Raw genomic sequence first — 20,068 nt, forward strand, 5'->3', positions numbered from 1 at the left:
GGAGATTTTGGTGTCTTTGTTTAGGGAGGGGCACCACAGCCAACTGCTGAAGGTAAATCCACCATATGCTATTTTACCCAGAAGAGTTTGGATAAAGTATAAATCCAGTGTTCCTGAGGCTTTGACCTTCAACTGCAATTATATCTGAGATTCCAAATGTTTCAGCAAACTTCAGTCCATCACATTTTATCCCTCCTGCGCACAATTTAGATCTTCATTCTTTAATATTTTTAAGTATTTTCACACAAAGCTGGTGACAGACATTGTGTTGTGTGTCTCATTCAGATCGTAGAGCCATAAGTTACTGTATTAAGTGCATTAAAGATCATGGCGTCTTGTGCTTGTTAACCAATAAAATAAAGCGCTTGATGTGCTCAGCCGGTAACACACATGCCACATGAAAATTAAACCTTATAATTTAGCATATGCTATGACTTTTCCAGTCAGTTGCGAATTGAATTTATTAGTCTATTACAACTGCATCAAGATTGGGCGGTGGCTGCACCCCCCAACACTTCAACTTTTGGGGGGGGTAAAGCCCAATCTGTAGTCCCTGTTAGTCAAGACAGGTAATGTACTGTCTGTTACAAGTGCTAACATTGACATAAATCATCACCTACACCAGTGGTTCTCCACCCTCTTCCTTGGAGGCCCCCAACAACTTCAAGAAGCTGAGCCCCCACAGCCTGCACACACGAGCACATACAGCAAAAAAATAAGTGATTATTTTCAAAGTTTTAACATTCAGAAACTAACTAATCTTTTCTATTTCTTCAACCTTTGCTGTCTGATAAATGCCTCTTTTCTAACATTTATTCTTCTTACAACCCAACACAGTAAACTTACACACACTCATTATGATTCATTATCACATCTTTTAAATAGTTTCATCTGTATAAATTATGATTTTAGTTAACATGTGCATATCTAATTTTGACAACCCCAGAGCCGACAAGCCTTGGGGACCCTCTGTGAATTCTGACCCCAGGTTGGGAACCAATACACATACATATATTACTTTGAAAAAGGGCACTTTATCCTCAGGTCAGTGTCAAGCAGGACTGCCCCCAATACCTGATAATGGTTTCAGGGTGTGTATCCTCTCTAGGTAAGCTGTGTGTTGGTACCCTCCGCTCTGTCTCATACAGTTTCATATAATACTTTAACACTCTCTCAACTGCACCTTTTAAAATGTAGCCTCCTGTAAAATGGTCACGGTACCAAATGCCTGCAGAGCTGTTTCATGTAATACAAGTATTTGCATTTTTGTTGAACACAAGAGGGTCAAGAGGGTCCCACAGTCTGTTAGATCAGTGTTTCCCAAAACTTTTTCCCTGGGGACCCACGTAATGTACTGCAGATATAAATGGTAAATTTGCAGAATTTCTTCCACAGTCTTTTATGTATATGGGGACCCAAATAAAATCTCCCATGACCCACCTGCAGGTCCTGACCCAGTCTTAGGGAATGACTGTGTTAGAGCACTCAGAAAGGAAACCTCAAAGGGGGCAGTACAGTCCATGTCAGATTGGACCAGGCTCTTCTCTGTTGATCAGGTATTCAAATCAGATCTGCTTTTATGTCATAAAGATGGCAGTGGTTCAGTGGTTTGGTTCAGTTCAACAGAAGGAATCCGAGGGCATATGGAGAGACATCAAGGAACGGTAAAATCATGAGAGAATAATAAAGATAGAGCGAAGAAAAGAGAGTAATTCACAGAAAATATAAAGGTGTGTGGGAATGTGAAGCTCAGGCAAAAGGAGAAAATGGTGTTAAAGTGTGTGTGAGAGAGAGAGAGACAGACAGAGAGGGGGAGAATTAGGAATGGGCAGTCTGAAGGCCAGACACTGAAACCAAATTGTCTATGGTTCTGCTAAATGTCAGTGAGTGTGTGTGCGCTCACTCCTGCTTCTGTGGACATGCAAGCCCTAAACTCCTCTTAGCCCCACACACACACACACACACACACACACACACACACACACACACACACACACACACACACACACACACACACACACACCCTCCTCATTAGCAGCAGGACATGACATTTCTGGACCATTCGAGCCAGGCATGTGGTGGAGGAGGGGGGAGATGACAGAATCTTTAATTCTTCTTTTTGACCAGAATTCATTCTCACTCACCATTTAAAAAAAGGGGAGAATTTAAAAAAAACAGTGGACTCCTTTCAGTTGAAAGAGGTTATTGAGGAGAAATTTACATCATGGGGCAGGTCAGTATGTCTTACATGCACAAAGTCAATAAACCATGTGACAAGAACACAAGGGGCCAATCAGAGGTTGCATCTAAAAACGTGTGGGAAGCATCAGCTGTGCCACTTTCACTTTTCTTTTTCTTTTTTTAAATCTGACCCGGTGATACTCAATGCAGAAGACCTAGAATAAGCTGGAACAAAATAAACAACTTGTGGCATAAATTTCACATATATATGTCAACCCTCATATATATATATATATATATATATATATATATATATGGCGCCTGCTTAACCACACTCACACACACACACACACACACACACCTCTACACATACAGTATGACATGTGAAGCTATAGACACACATCTACATGTCTCTGTTCATACACTCATGCTCTCTTCCATAAATGCACACATGCCTCCTTGTCAGTGCTGCTGGTGTAGCCTGGTGGTGGGCTGCTGGTTAATCACTGTGTTAATGTCACTAAGCTGATTGGTCAGTCAGGTCATTTTGATGTTTGTTAGCAAAACCACAAGGCTAGATGACTAACCGCTATGACTCACTTCCTGTCTTCCCTCATCCATCTATCCATCTATCTATCTATGAAATTTTTAGAAACGCATGTCTTGCCAGCGTACATCATGAAAGCTGGAGAGAACAGTTTCATATCCTCTGACATCCCCCCTAATTGCGCTGTTTGCTCAAATTACTATAATTAGTCTTTTGGTGTCGGGTCTGGATACTGGCAGGAAATGTTTTCCATACAAGGTAAGACACAAACCAAAACTTCCTCTTCTTCTGGGTTTTTCCTCCTCCAGCCAATGTAAAAAAAAAAAAAAACAAAGCGAGAGAAAAAGAAAGACTGATTAAATGAGACCTGGTCAGTGTGGTTTCATTGTGAAGTGCTAAATTACAAGATTTCTTTCAATTGATAACAGCAGAGGTGGGAAGTAAAGAAGTACAAATACTCAGTTACTGTACTTAAGTAGATTTTTCAGATTTCTATATTTATTTTTCTGACATTTCATTTTTACTCTCTTCATTTTAACACATGTATCTATGCCTTCTACTTCTTACATTTTCAGTATAGGTTTGTTACATTAGTTTTAATGAATTTAAGGGGAATTATTGGTTATTTTTATCTTGAATATTTCCACACTGCTTTCCCAACATCACCACTGATTCCAGCTTAAATGGATGGAACAATCACACATTCCTTGGTGTGTGAATCGGTGCATATCACACACGACAGACGCAACAAGATGCAAAACACAGCGACAAGATGAAAACACAGAAAAACAAAACAGAATAATGAAAGATGACGTAACAACTAAAACAATGTAAAAGATGGAACAAGACAAAGATGATGTGAAACACAAAGCAAGATGAAAACAACATTAAGAAAGAAAATGATGTAAAAGATGTAACCCTTGCAGGTGAGGTCCACTTTATTCTATCTGTCTATCAGATTATCTAACATTTAGAAAATTATTTTTTGACATTTGTGAATTAATGCAGAATCATCCACATATACATCACGATTCATCAAAGAATTGCTTTGTTCAAATTTGCCAAAAGCCGCCTAAAACTCCACAAATTAAAGCTCAACAAACTAACAAGTGCAAAAAGAAAACTATAAAAGACAAAGGAGCTCTCTCTTTCTGCTTTTCTAGTTCACATTCTAGAGAAACTTTTCTCACAGCTTCATGTTGAATGGACAGACATAAGAGTGGTATAAATAGTCTCATCATCATCATTCTGCCTCCACTCTCAAACCACTGGACTCAGTTTATCACTCCGCCCTAAGATTTATTACCGGTGACAGTTATTCTACATCGTCTGTCATTGCATCCTGTATGAAAAGGTTGGGTTGACATCTTCAACAGCTAGATTGGTTTTGTATTCATTTATAAAGCCCTGATTGGAAATTTACCATCATAAATCACTTCATTATTATCACTGGTCCCTTAGTCTCAAAGTCCCCTGTGCAAACTGTAATGTTGGAAAAACTGCTTAGTTTTTGTGCTGGACACACCTGGAATACCTTTCAACAACACATTCATGCTGTCTGTTACCTGTATTACTTGTTCATTATATTTTTGTTTTTTCATTTTGTTAGAGATGCTCTGATTATAGTTTGAATTGGCCAGTTTGATTTTTCAAGGGTTTGACCTGCTGATTCTGATTATTAGTCTTTCTAAGATCTATAATTGACGGAATACACAAACATTTTTCTAACTTATCTTTAATATACAATTAAATTGGATGATTATAATAAAACTTTGACTATAACATAACTTTTACATTTTCTCCAAAAGTGCTCCAGGTTACAGCTAAGGCTTATTATATTATTAATCAAGATTATGAACCAGAGGGAGCATGATCTTGTGAGATCTCATAAGGAATGTGATTTTCTCATGGGGAAGCAGATGTAAACAAACCAGAGACTGGCGCTGTGCAACAAAGAATGCTGAAAAAACATATACCGAAGTACAAGTACTGTCAGTCAAAGGGGTTTCTGTTTCTTCAGATCTTCTTCAAGTCTAAGTGACTCCCACTTCTTGCACTGCTCTTCTCACCTCTACAAACCAGCCCGGTTTGTCACATACTGACAAGTTTCACTGCCCCTCAGCAACTCATACAGATGCAGAGGGTACCTGCATCTAAAAGTGACGCACCGGGTTTTTCAAGTGACTTCAACATAAACCCATCCACAGACGTGTAAGATGCCCTGAAAGTCCACACATGGAGGAGGTGAAAGTTTGAAAGCTTACCATCGGCAACGTCATCAGCTGCTCCGTCTCCTTGTAGATTGTCTGTTCTCGGAATCTGTCAATGACGCCGACTTCATGCAAGCATGTGTTTGAGTGTGTGTGGCTGTGACCAGCGCTGTCGTGGCTGTGACGTTACTGTCTGTGTCACTGCACGCATGACTCGATGCTGGTCGGGGCCAGTCACACTGAAAACCGGCCAGTTACGGTCTCTGTCCGGTCGATCGGTGCGTCCCTACTTCTTGTTTTTATTCTGTTCAAACTCTCGGCATCATTATAAGTGAGGAGACTCCCTCAGTGATTCCTCGAGATTAAATAAAGGTTGAGTTAATTAAACATTTTCCACAAAAATAAGAAGAGGCATATTTCCCCAAACTTCAAAGTAAGGATTCAAAGGATTTTTGCATCTTCAGATTGATTTTTTTTAGAAATATCAGCACTTTCTCAAATTTTTTTTAAATGATATGAGTGATGGCCAACATACAAAAATAAGACCCAATGTAAAATAAATTGCAATTATCCATTGATAAAGGTGCATCATAACATTCTGTCAGTGTCCTTTTTTGGTTCTGATGCAAACTCTTAAGAATCTTAATTTCTGTCTCCTGTCCTCCCCTCAGTCTTTTGTTTTTTTTCTTTTCCAGTATACATCTTGTCTCCTCACTTGTATATTTTATGTTCTTCAAATCTGTCATGCTCACACTACATGTCTTGCATCTATTTTGTGTCGCTTTCTACTTTCGTTTCTTCTCTTTCTTGCAATCTGTTCTCTTGGATCCTTTGTTCTCCCTGTCTTTTCAGTCGTCTCTCCCCTGCAGAGTGATTGCTGACGGGACAGCTGACATACAGTATGTTGGTTTAGCACTTTCCGTCTCCGAGGGGCATTTGGCCTGCGAGGCTGAGAGGGACAGTGGGAGAGAAAAGACAGCAAAGGAGGAGAGAGAGGAGTGGAAGTAGAGAAATCTACTCCCTCCCTCCTTGTTTTTCCACCTCCTCTCTATTACTCCTTTCTGGTTCCCTTCACCCCCCCCTCTCTGTCTCCTTCCCCTCCCCCTCTCACTCTGGCCTTTCCATCGCATTGATCAGTAAGAACAACGGCAACACAGAGAGGAGAAAAACGCTTTGTGATATTTTGGCAGGTGAGAAGGAGGGAGGCAGAAAGAGCGATACAGAGAGACAGAGGACAGAAGAAAAGGATGCAGGCTGGGAGATGAGACAGAGAGAAAAGCAGAAAGGAGGGCTGGTCTGTTTGAATTTTCCATTAAAAGAATCAACTGCTGCAGCCCTGGAGAGATAGAGATGGATGAAAAGACATAGAAACAGTGAAAGAAGGAGACGATGGGTTAATCTCTCTCTCTGAACACACACACACACACACACACACACACACACACCTATACACATACATGCAATTCAGAATCGATGAGCGCTCCTGGAATTGATAGTATAATTCTGCCAAAGCCCAAACACCTGCGGTAACAGAGACAGCTGTGTGTCTGTGTGTGTGAGGGCTTATGGCAAAGTGTGTGTTTCTTTCTGCACAGCAGAAGATGATTTTGTTCTCACTGGACACACACACACACACACACACACACACACACACACACACACACACACACACACACACACCAGTAAAATCAGACCAGCAGTTTCTTGTTGTTGAGTTCCTCCCAAAGTTGTTTTCATCAAACTATCAGCCAGACAAATGTCCAATTTTTAGTAAACTTCATTATTTTTCAATAGAATAATTATCAATATAGCAAATATTTATAATGATATTACATGTGTAGTTTACTTGATATCACAGGCGGACTCAGGCTGTCTGAGGGGCAGGGGCAAAAAATTAAGGGCAACATCTGAAAGTAATGCATTTTATCACATTTTGTCCACTGAAGGGCAGCTAGAGGACATTTTATCATGTTATATCTATGTAGGTGCAAGCAAGGGGGCACTTTTGCTGATTTTTTTTTTCAAACATGAGGCCACCTGTCTGAGGTACAGGGGCAAAAAAATAAGGGCACCAGCCAAAAGTTGTAACACACATAATCAAATTTAGTCCACTGGTAGGGCACCTTAGACGGCACTTTACCACATTTTGTCCAATGGACGGACATCATAGAGGACATTTGTTTTAAGTGTTTTATTTGCGTAGGGTCAAGCAAGAGGGCACACAGTCAGACAAATAGAATGACTATCAATATAGCAGATATCTGTAATGATATTACATGTGTAGTTTACCTGATATCACTGGTGGACTCTGAGCGGGAGGGGCAAAAAAATAAAGGCACCATCCGAAAGTAAAGCGCTCTAGAGGGCACTTTATCATATTTTATCCACTGGTAGGGCACCTTAGAATGCACTTTATCACATTTTGTCCTTAACTATGTTACGTAGATCACATGACATAACTCACGTTCCATTACACATGTGGTTTATATTGTAAAAGAGTCGCAGTTTGTTTAGCTTTAGGCATAAAATCTATGTGGTTAAGGTTAGGAAAAGAGAGCAGTTTGAGTTAAAATAACTACGTTACATACGTCATGTGACGAAAGTGACGTAACTGTGATGTGATGACATAACTCACATGACAGTTGACGTTGTAAAATGGTTGTAGTTTGGTTAGGTTCAAGTACAAGACTACTTGGATAGGGTTAGGAAAAGTTTGTGGTTTAGGTTAAAAAAAAGTTATGTACGTGACAAGATGGAAAAGACGTCACTTGCGTGATGAAAGTGACACAGTGGATGTCACGTCCACACAAAAATTTTAAGTTACTCAGTGTTTACTCTTTGTTCCACACAGGACTCAAACTCCGATCTCTTTATCCATTAGAAGGCACTGCCTAACAATACACAAACATATCGGTTGTAATAAGTCTCTTGCGTGTTCAGCCAACATGCATGTTTTTGTGGTGAGGACGGGCTGGATGTGAGTGTTGCTGCATCTGATTCTCTCCATCTCTTTCATTTTCAGTATGTACTGCATCCATGGAAATAAGCATGAAAATCTACACATGTCGTCATCCTTACTTTGTCGATCGTCATCTCCTTGGTGCAGCCGTTTTGGCTTTCCACGTCAAGAAAGCGCCTTATATTAAACTGTGTCTAACTAAATATTGAATTGAGCGGAACTGAATTTTATCCCCACAAAAGAACTCTGTGCTGTGCTGCAATCTTTCATCCTCAAGGTCACTTATGTTTTCAGCACTCACTCCTCCTTCAAGAAAGAATGCTTCTATCTGAAAGGGTGAGGAAAATAGGACGGGAAAAATATGCAGTTGGCTGGAGAGAACGCAGTTTTGATGAGACAACAGATGTTCCGCCTTTCATAAACCTTGACCTAGGCAAAGCAGGACAAGGACATGAGAAAGAAAAGAGAGGTGATGAAACATGAAATAGAAGAGGGCTGAGAAACAGGGGAGGATGGAGACGTGTTGAGACATAGACGCAGGAGGTGGGTAAACAATTTTCATTTCCTTCACATCTTTTTGAAGACGTCTTTTTATGCTAATCAGGTCCTCCGTATGAACATAAGGAGAATGTAGCCTGCTTTGTCCACTATGTGCTGAAGCACAGTGAGGAGTGTGTGACACTGCAGAGGCAGGGAAAATAAGAGTGGGAATAAGAGTGGGAAGTGACAATGCCCGGCTTTCTTTTTTTTCAGTCTAGCATTTAATAAAGATTCAATAAACATCATGACTTTGTAAAATGTCTCTCATTGACTTTAAGGCCTTTTATTTACCACAGGTATCCATCAGCAAATCAAGCCTGGAAAGTGTATTTCCTTGCAAACTAATCAACACATACAGAAAACAACCCCGCCCTGAGATGGCGTCTGCAGGAGGTCCCAAAGGTTTTTATTGAGAGACTGTTTACACCTGGAATTAACACATGTCCTCTGTCATCCAATCAGCTGTGAATGTGCCACAGATGCATTCAGATTGCGTTCAGCGGTGGTCTAGGCTGCACGTGACCACGTTCTTTCAGCACTGTTTATGCAAAATGTCCACACTGTAAATTTGAAATAGTTAAAGTTATTTTAAAAATGCATGCAAACCCAGTGCCTTAAAATAATTAAGTAAAGTGGAATAGATTGGTGTATACTGAACTAACTACTGCTTGTTTAGCGTAGTACGTGTACACTTGAGTGCATGTAACTAAAAAAAAAATTACATTTGAGTACTCGATAATTTTCTTTATACTTTACTTCATCAAATACATGGTCTCATCTACTTTAATCACTGATGCAACAGTATCTTACAGTTTCTTACATTGTTGTGTTTAAATTTTTTATTTAAAAATTAAAGATAAAGCCTCTGTACTTTTTAAGCCTCCTAAATTCATCCTCCACTCTCCACCATTAAAAATACTTTATTTTCATGATTTATTATTTCAGTAAATGAACGTAGTAAAAATACAAAGTGTGCCAAATACAAAAACAAGCAATGCACATTTTAACATAGTCATCAAACAGTTGGTCCTGCCTTTCACTGGACAGATAACTAATCATACTTGGGGATAATGGTTTGGCCAATCAGATTTCAGGGTTGGCCAGTGCCCCCACCCCCCACCCCCCAATGCTCCCCTAAAAAATGTCAGGACATTTACCAAAAGAAAAGGGGTCTATGAAACAGTGAATGAAGTTAAGCAAAACTTTCTTGTTGAAGGTCATAGCAGCGTAATATGTCTATTAATTCACATGTGCATTTGTGCATCTGACTCCATGTCTACTCAGTATATTCATATATGTGCTCCTGCATATGTGTGAGTGTAAGGGCAAACACACTTTGACCTCCTCTAATTAATCTCCTCTGGTGAAGAAACGAGCTTCATCCATCAACTTGCCATCCCAGAGGGAGATCCCACCACAGAATTGGCTAAAAGACCCTCATCATCTTCCTCTACCTTCCTCTTTACATACTTGCCAAAAATCCTTGTCTCTCCCTTCTTCTACATGCCTGGCAACAAGACTCTTTTCCTTGTCATCTAGCTGTACTCTACCCGTCTTTTCATTTGCCAAAACACAGTCTTCTGCTAATTTTTTTTTTTTTTTTTGACCAAAGGACACAGACAGCCGGCCCGACCAAACACAGTGTAACACACCTGAAGTTCCAGCCCCACACCATACCTGACAACACCATATACACTGACTTATTATGCTGTCTGTGTTTTATCCTGTACCTCACAATAGGGGCAAACACTTTTCAACATTTTCTGCCATGGTAGCTGTAGGGGCGGTCAGTGGGTCAATGATCCCATCACTTTGATCCAGACCAAAATAAAATATTGTATCGATTGCCACAAAATTGTGGGTCTCCTGCAGATGACTTTGGCGCTTTTCACTTATTCTGTGAAGTATTTCTACATCTGAATGGGGTTGATGGAAAGAGCATGAATCCCAATGACTCTAGTGATCCCCGACTTTTCTTCCAGTGTATGGTGACCATATTTTCAAACTCAAACTGGGCTGCAAAATTTTGTTTTCCAAGGAGAGCAAAGTCATGACCCACCCTACTCTGACTCTGATTGGCTAGTACTCATTGTCTTTGTTGGTTTGGGTTGGTAGGGTCAAGACTAGCCAGTAGATAAATGGATATAAATGGGCTGGCTGCCATTTTTCTAGATAAAAAGCACTATGACATTTATATTTCTCAAGTTATTTCAATTAGTTCAAGTCATCATGAGATAATATATTTTTTTTAATTATCCTAGCCAGGCTTTGCTAGGAGGGGATTATGTGATTGCTTATGTGCGTGTGTGAGTGCATCCGTGATCATCGGTGGACCTGTATCTTGTCCCGAGCTAATCTCAAATACTACTGGACCAATCAGCCTAATTTTTTGTTTTTGTGCACATCTGTGATGATGTCCAAGGATCTTGATGATTCACCATTTTGTAAAAACCTTAAAAATGGTCCTTTACTTTGTTTTTATGGCCAGAGCCATTATGTTTTCAGGTAATCCCATTCTTGTGAACGTGATATCTTAACAAAATTCATCAAACTTGACATAAATAAAGAACCTTTTATTAAATTCCTTCACAGTCTTCACTACAGACCTGATACGAGTGTGGACAGACATGACTGTAAACTGTAACTTGACTGGTTGGTGGAGACAAACAACTGTGAGGCAGTAATTTTATTTTTTGACTGCTCTTTTCACTCTGCTTAATGGGCCACTGAGGGGCGCAAGTGATCAACAACTGCTTCAGTTTGAGACCTTGTTTCAGCTCAGGACAAAATATGTTTGGGTCATGTTAATGTTGGTAGAACATCTGGCAGTTTGGTGGTATTGCAGTAGGTGCTTCACCATCTGTTGCCTGGGCGGAATCAGGACTCTTCAAGATGCTTTCTGTTAAAATGTTTAAGAACGGGAGTTGGTAGGTTATTGATGATGGATCAGCTAATCATATTAATTAGTGAAAACCTGATCAAAGTGTTATAGCATCCTCATATTTCCACTGCGCCGCTGGAAAACATGTCTTTTTCATCCATATTCTAACAGATGTGAATTGTTGAATGTGTGAACATATTCAACGCCCCTTCTACTCTTTTGTCTTTTGCATTGAATAAGTCTGTGTAAATAGTCCCTCGCACTCTTTCCTTTCTCCTCAGACCTTGGCTTTCTGCCACTTTCTCATGCCTTTGCGCAGAAGAGCAGAAAGAGAAGAGAGAAAGAGAAATTAGAGGTAAAACAGAGGGAGCTGTGATGAGGATTGGCTGCGCTCACTATGAAAACCATGGCAACCCATCAGTGTTACCTTGAACCAGACAAAGTTTCAAAGACGCACTGTAAACATCCCTCAAAGCAGGCGTGCTCAAGTGTGACAGCTACAAAAAGTAACGATAAGAGATGCACCATTGGCCTGACAACATGAAGAAAAGCAGAAGTAATGCTTTGGAGCCCTATGGAAATGTTACAGAAACATTAAAGCTAGTGATGCTGCTTTGGTGCCCAGTTTGATTCATGTTTCTGTTTTGGACAGCTCCTGCCATCTCTAGTTGACACCTGTAGTGGTTGCTAGGAGCATTTGGCATGTCTGTCAAAGAAATTTCTGCAAGTTGCAGCTGCCTGCATGGCCCCATTCTAAAGCTCTGAGTGGCTTGGTTGTTTTCCCAACAGAAAATGAACACCAGATCCATTTAAAACGCTGAAAAACACTGAGATGTTTGTAGTGATTCAGTCTAGAGTCATGCTCTTATAACATCTACTAACAAACAAACTATATTAAACCACCTTATTATACAACAGGTAGTTCTATTTTTATGTATATTTCTTCAAGAAAATAAATCATAAACACCAGCAAGCCTAGTGTTCAACCTCAGCTGTGAACAAGCTGTAGCTCACACACACACACACACACACACACACACACACACACACAGAAGCAATTACATGATCCCCTCTTGGCTTACGCCCAGTGGGGATAATACATTACAAAATGTTCACTCTCGCTGCTGGTTGTTCCGACACAGAGTCATTATCCTTTCTGAAGTTAGCGTTAACAGACAGCTTGCTTTGTGCCCCAAAATGATCTATTTAAATAATTAAATTAATTTAATAAAAGTCCCACACCTCCTCCCCAGCCCACAGGACTTCCCCCTTGACTGCAACAGAACAATATTACCTACAATAGCGCCTTTATGCTTCCAATAGCATAATGCAAACATTTACATTATTTTGTTTTGCACCATGTGACCTTGCAGCAGATTGTTCCATGCAGAGAATTAGTAAGTAGAATACGTTATCATCATTCATGTCACATCATATCATTTTTTGGCTGCTGTTAGGCCTGCCAGCCATACATTGTTGTTGAAGTGTAAATTTCTATAAAGAATCACCATTTAACAACAAAAGCGATGGGGAGCTTGGTACAAAGCATTCTAAAATCTTTGATAGCCTTCATGAGACACAGTTCCAACATCTAAAAACTTGTGGACACCCCCATACAATATGCATAAAAAGTACCAGGAACTCCCTGTAGGCAAAGCGTGTAATTTGGGGATAGTCTTTGTAGTCCTTGTATGTAAAATATGTTGGTAGGATGAAGATTAAATTAAATTAATGTGACAGATGAAGGTCTGGCCTGGCCTCTTGTACACTGGACAAAAAACCCCGCTAACACCCACTAACATTTACCTTTTGTCTTCAGCGATAAAGGGTACAATCATTCACTCTGGTGTCAAATTGCTCTGAAGCAGTCACAGGTATTTCTCGGCTCCAGCTCCGATTGGCAGTTAATTTTCACCCTGGTTTCGGCAGAGGCAGTGAAGACTTGTCGCCTCCGTCAGTCATTTCTGCAACTCTTTTGCCCTTTTTCACTCTGGACAGGGGATGAACATTTTATTTCTTATATATATTTTAGGATAAAAATCTCCTGTTATTTTGTTTTGTTATTTTTTAAGCAGCAAAATCAGAAAATGTTCAGTTCGCAGTAGTAACTTAACATGACTCCTATTAGCTGAACATAAATCAAGTACAAATAGTGAAGCAGAAAAGAAACTCAACCTCAAAACATGGAAATTCCGTTTGAAGCTGGAACAGTTTTAAAATTGTCTTCCTCTCTGGTGGAAAGGGGCCAATCATGTATTTTAGTGGGCTTAAAAACCCTGCATATAATAGTCTTTCCAGGAAGTTGCGATACTGTGTTCGCAACAGTTCGGAATTTCATTGTACCACTTGCAATGACAATAAAGCTTCTTAACAATTCACACAAATTCAACCAATCTCTGTGAATTCTAAGCTGACACATGAGACGGTTTGCTCTTCAGAACCATCTGGGAAGTAGAAACAGTTTGGAAAAGGGCAGGTGCTTTCAAACAACACTTGGCAGGTGGTTGGTGGAACCATCTGTCATGTCTAACATTTGCTAACTTCAACCAATCAGATCTACTCACCGAACCAAAGCCAAAGCCAGCCAAAGAAGAGTGAAAACACCTTTTCCTTCTGTAAAAGCATTCAGTGCTGTTCTTTGCTATTCTTTCAGTGAAGAAATACTTTCCAGCTGTGATCCAACCAATGTTATCACAGGAACTACGCTAACATCTTCAGGAGCCACCATTGTTCCATGGATGCTTCTTGTTGTCTGCATATCTGAAACTGCACCCACAGCTGTCAGTAGTCCCTCCATGGATGGTGAATGGCTTGCACCACCTCTGTTGTGGACACAAACGGGTAACTTGAGGCTTGGCAAGATGGGTTCTTATATGATCTCATGATCTTGGGAACCCAGCTGCCTCACAATATAATGTCAATTCTACACAACCTGGCAATTTTTTTCAAACACTGCAACTTTTCCACAAAATTGACCAATCATCGTAGGTTCCTATGAGTTCCAACTCTGAAAAGAACACAAGGTTTGTCGTTGTTATTGATATTTATCAATGCTCTGTGCACTTCAATATTTTCTGATTGTGTGCTTGCTCTTTTGACTGAGCTTTATCTCCAAAAAGATTGCTTCTTTGTGAAATACCCCCAGGTGCATTTATTTTTGTTAGAATCTTTGTAATCCTGATACTTTTTGGTAAGGTATGGAACAGATTGCAGTTTTATTCTCCCTACAACAAATTACCTTTGATTGCTAATGGATTATACAAAGAATAGCATTTTTTTTATTTTCATTTGCTCCAGCACTTTGCAACATGTATCACAGTTTTTGGGAAAAGTTGCCATTAATCCAGGCTTTTTAGACCGCAACAATTTCCAAAATAGCCTGCAAAATCCTGGAGGGACTGATATATGTCCCAATTTTGGTGTAAAACTGAATAGTATCAAATTCTTTATAATAAACAGACTGAGCAGAAATGGTGAGGATGAAATAGCACCACCTCAAATGTGAGTACACAATTACTCATTTCACACCATCAAAATAGCCCCACCTCAGACACCACACACAGACTGAAGCAGACACACAAGCAGGTTAACAAATGGGTATAATTAGCTGTACTGATCAATACGACTTTAAATGAAACACACTTATCACTGGAACCCCCCTAACCTACGACTCAGCACTGGTCCTGGCTGACAACATAGTACAAATGTATAACACAGTGTTTAGGGAGTGTGTTTACTGCAGGTGTATTTGTGTGTTTCCCCAATGGAGACATGAGGGGAGCTGGAACACTATTAGCAGGGGTCACAGGGAGCACTTAATGCTGACAGAGACAAAGAGAAAGAACACCAGGAGGGGTGCAGGGTGTGGGTCTGTAGGGGAGGGGGTGGGTTTAATGTATTTGTCGAGGCCAAAGTTTATTCCATCATTAATACTACTTTGATGCTACTTCAGCCTGTGGGTGTGAGGGTGTTCCACCCCTGTCCTTGAGGGCTAGAACCTACAGGTGTTTGATCCTCTGTGGTAATTAATGGACCACAGCTGGAGCAGCTCTCACTACCTCACACTTTCTGTCTTCAAAAGGAACTTGTGAGATTTTTTGACAAAGTGAGCACTGGATATGCTCAACCTTGAAGTGGTTTAAAGGGTTAGTCTGGATTATTTGAAGTGGAGTTGTGTGAGGTACTTATCCATAGTCAGTGTATTGCCGAAAGTAGAGGTCAGCAGATGTGGCCACGGTTTGGAAAGGGAGGCTGTGCAATGTACTACTGTGGACAGGATCAGCAAAAAAATGAACAGTATTTTCACTATCAGTTTAAGTGTATGCTATATTTAGATTATTTCCACCACCTCTTATGGAAAACTGCAGATATATAGGCCAAATATCATTCTCTTTCTCTTAACCAGACTAAAAGTCAGAGACAGACAAAACTGATTTAATTTAATTTTAATTTTTTTAATTTCTTAGCTGGAAGTTGCAGGATTTAACGAGAGTGTTGACATGTGGCTGAAAGTTCAGTTGAGAATAGTATGTGACACCTAGGTATTGTATTTGTAGCCAGTGGACCAAGTAACATTTGTAATTTGCTTACTAGGTGATCAGGGTCAAAGTTTATTGCTCCTGTGTATCTACAGAAGGTTACAAAACATTAATTTCTCAGTAACTCTTATAATAAGCACCCCACTAAACTGCTCAGACAGCTAACATTATCCAGCTTAAAGGAGAAGTAGATTTGTATATCATCAGCATAGAAGTGATAAAATACCTGATAATGTTACCTAATGGAAGCACGTAAAAGGAAAACAAAATGGGACCAAGGATCAATCCCTGTGGCACCCCATGTGTCAGTGGAGATGAAACAAAGTTTCTGGTAGAAACAGAAAACTCTCTATTTGAGAGATATGATTCAAACCATTTAAGAACAGTTCTGTATATACCTACACACTCGTTTAGTCTTAATTTAAGAAATGTTATAACAGGTAAAGTTTAGGAGGTGGCTGAAAAGCTTGAAATCTTAGCATCCATAGAGGTTAGAGCAGAGTGACTGACAGTGATAAACATATGCAAAAAACAATCATGTTGTGCAACCAGTGGTGGAGAGTAGCGAAATACATTCACTTGAGTACTGTACTTGAGTACATTTTTTGAGTATTTGTTTTTTTGGAAACCTCAGACTTTCACTCCAATATATTTCAAAGACAAATATTGTACTTTTGACTCCACTGCATTTTTAGGAAGGTTGTTGCTACTTGTTACTTTTAGTCTAAGCATAACTGAAGTCAGCTGTTGCTATTTTTTCTTTTCTAAACTGCAACTGGCCACACATTGTGTTCCTCACAGAAGGAAACCAATCACAGTACCCACTCTCAACTGGGACTGATAGAAAAGCAGAAATCCATCATCCAAGCGTGCTTTGTAACAAGAGCAAGCAAGCTCTCCCTCTTTCATTCAAACAAAACTCAATAATCGTGACGGCAAGAGAAAGACAAGCTGACAAACCAAAACACCCATGACCCTATCTCAAGACAATGTTTGAGATTTGGGAAATGATTTATATAATATCACATGCTTACTGTGTTTACCATGAACAAAAACATCTCTGCTTTCAATAACCTGCTGTCCAACCTGAAAAGGCATGTTGAGGTATGTAAACAAACATTTATTTCACTCCAGATAAAAATTTTATTTTTTTTTTTTTTATAATTCAAGTTTTTATTAATTTGGAAGGCATGGTACATGACATACATATCTTAATTTCTAGTCATACAAGGATACAAGGCAAATATATACATACACATACACATATATATACATACATACACACATATATACATACATATATATACACACATACATACATATATATATATACATACACATGTATACATATATGCATACATATTATAATATGGAGGTGGACTCCAATCCATGAAAAAAAAAAGAAAAAGAAAAAGGAAAATAATTGAGTAAATAATGCAGATAAGTCTAGGCGAAAAATGCAGGGAACAAACTTACAAACAAAAACATGTCGAATGTATATCCCTATACATTGCTCTGCAGGGACAGTTAATCACTGTACAAGTTCATAACTTTGTGGGCCTATCTTCTATTTTAATGTGAGTCCATAAACAATCCCAAGGAGACACTCCTTTCTCCTGATCACCATTAATACTACTGAGCATCGTCTCATAAGATGCTGTTTCCACCATTGCACTGGCCCATTCTTTCAATTCTGGGGCCTTTGTTGTCTTCCAGTGTCTTAGGATAACCCGACAGACAGTTATTAAACCAACAATAATAACAGAAAAGGCACACTTGGATACATTCGGTATCTGCGACCAGTCCCCCAGTAAACACAACATTGGACTTAAGGGGATTTCTGAGCCAGACCAACTACTTAGAATATCCAACACTTTGATCCAGAGGGGTCTGACCAAACTACATTCCCATATACAGTGTACGAAAGTCCCTATTTCAGTTTTACATTTCCAACAGGTATTGGTATTTACCAGTTTCATTCTGTAAAGTCGCAGAGGTGTGTATTAATATCTGTGCAATACCTTATGTTGTGTGAGCTTCCCCCTCGCTTCTTTCACATATTTACCACATCCTGACAAGATTTTGGACCATTTGATATCTTCGATTTCTTCCCCAAGATCTCGTTGCCAAATCAGTTTCATATTGAAAGATACATCGCACAAGAGGGAATTAATTACTTTATAGAACTGTGAGGCCTTACGATTTTCCAGGTGTAATTTGAGGTATTTTATAATTATGTTATCTGATAGACTGTAGGATTTTGACATAATACAACTTCTTATCTGTAAATACTTCCAAAAATGCCCTTTTCCTACCAAATCAAATGGCTCAACCAGATTATTGTATGACAAAAATAAACCATCCTTAAAAAAATCACCAATGGTACATAAACCACTGGAGTGCCACTGTTTCCAATACGCAGTACTTTTCCCAATACATATTGCAGAGTTATACCACAATGAGGAGTATCTTTGTAAGTTATGTGATAGTTTTAACATTTTATGGACTTTTATCCACACATCTCTTGAATGCAGAAGGATTGGACTGTTAAATTACTTCTTTGAGATAAAGCAACAATAGGGTTAAATGGTGAGTACAATTTATATTCAACGTCCATCCAGGCTGCTTTATCTCCTGCTTCATCCCAATATTTTGCTAATGCTAATTTTTCCCCATAATGTGAGTTTAATCTTGTCCCATTTTTCTAAATGTAATTTAATCTTCTGTATTAACGGGTAAAAATTTAGCATTACCATTTCACCTATATCCTGAGAGAGTTTAATGCCAAGATATTTCAGACCCTTATGAACTTACTTAAAATTAAATTTTTCCACCATATAAGGGAGACAAAATTTCGAAAGAGGCATTGCTTCAGATTTGTTCCAATTTATAGTATAGCCTGATAATTTTGAAAATGATTGAATAGTGTCCATCAGATGTGGTAGGGATCCCAGAGGATCAGATATCACTGCTAACACGTCGTCTGCGTAAAGTAAAATCTTATGTTCTTTGTCTCCACCCTTGATTCCTCTGATGCCAGGGTGCGCCCTAATAGCAACTGCTAATATCTCCACTGCTGCTTTTGGTTCTTTATATAACATTTTTACCCATGTAATGAAATTGGAATTAAAGCCAAAGTGAGATAGGGTGGAGAACAAAAAACACCACTCCACCTTATCAAAGGCTTTCTCTGCATCGAGAGAAATAGCAGTTACTGGTACATTCTTAGACTGACTCAGCCACATTAAATGTAACAACGATCTAACATTATCAGTAGAGGATCTATTTTTCATGAATCCCACTTGATTGTGGTGAATGATACTTGGCAGCAGATTCTGTAAACGTGTAGCTAAAATTTGGTCAGAATTTTACAATCAAGGTTTAGCAGGCTGATGGGTCTAAAATTAGAGGGGTCAGCTACATCTCTACCTACTTTAGGAATAAGTGAAATTAAGGCTTCATTAAAAGTTGGAGCTAGACGACCCTTCTTAAACATCTCCTGATAAACCTTTTGCAATATTGGGGCAAGGATATCTATAAATGCTTTGTAATACTCCACTGGGAGTCCATCATAACCAGGCGATTTCCCATTTTTCATTACAGAAATTGCCTCCCTTACTTCGTTTTCTGTAATTGGCAACTCCAATCCCTCCGCTTCCTCAGGCTGCAACCTAGGTACATCTATGTTTGATAAAAACTGTTTAATCTCCTCATGCAGATTGTCAGTGGCAAGTGATGATGCATATAATTTTTCATAATACACTTGAAATATCTTATTTATGTCTTTAACAGAAAAGAACTGTTGTAGTCCTGATTGATTACTGGTATCATGTTGGAAGATGTTTTCTCTTTCAATTGTCTAGCCAATAATTTCCCGTTTTTTTCTCCTCCTTCATAAAGATTTGTTTTTAGTCTAAACAGTGCATATTCTGCTTTTTTATTATATATTTCGTGTAACTGAAGTTTGAGCTTGCAGAGCTCCTGGAATTGCTTATCAGAAAAATGCTTGAATAGTCCTAGTTCTTTAACCTTAATTTCTAGTTCATTAATCCTACTTAAACTTTCTTTTTTCTTTTTGGTGGCTTGAGCTATCAATTTCCCCCTAATATAAGCTTTGGATGCTTCCCAAACTGTTGTAATTTCCTCAGTGATGCCAATATTGATTTCAAAAAATTCTTTCAAATCTGTCTCCAATGTTTTCCTAAAGACAGA

The sequence above is a fragment of the Lutjanus erythropterus genome, chromosome 13, assembly GCF_056507025.1.
Source record: "Lutjanus erythropterus isolate fLutEry1 chromosome 13, fLutEry1.hap2, whole genome shotgun sequence".
NCBI lineage: Eukaryota > Metazoa > Chordata > Actinopteri > Lutjaniformes > Lutjanidae > Lutjanus > Lutjanus erythropterus.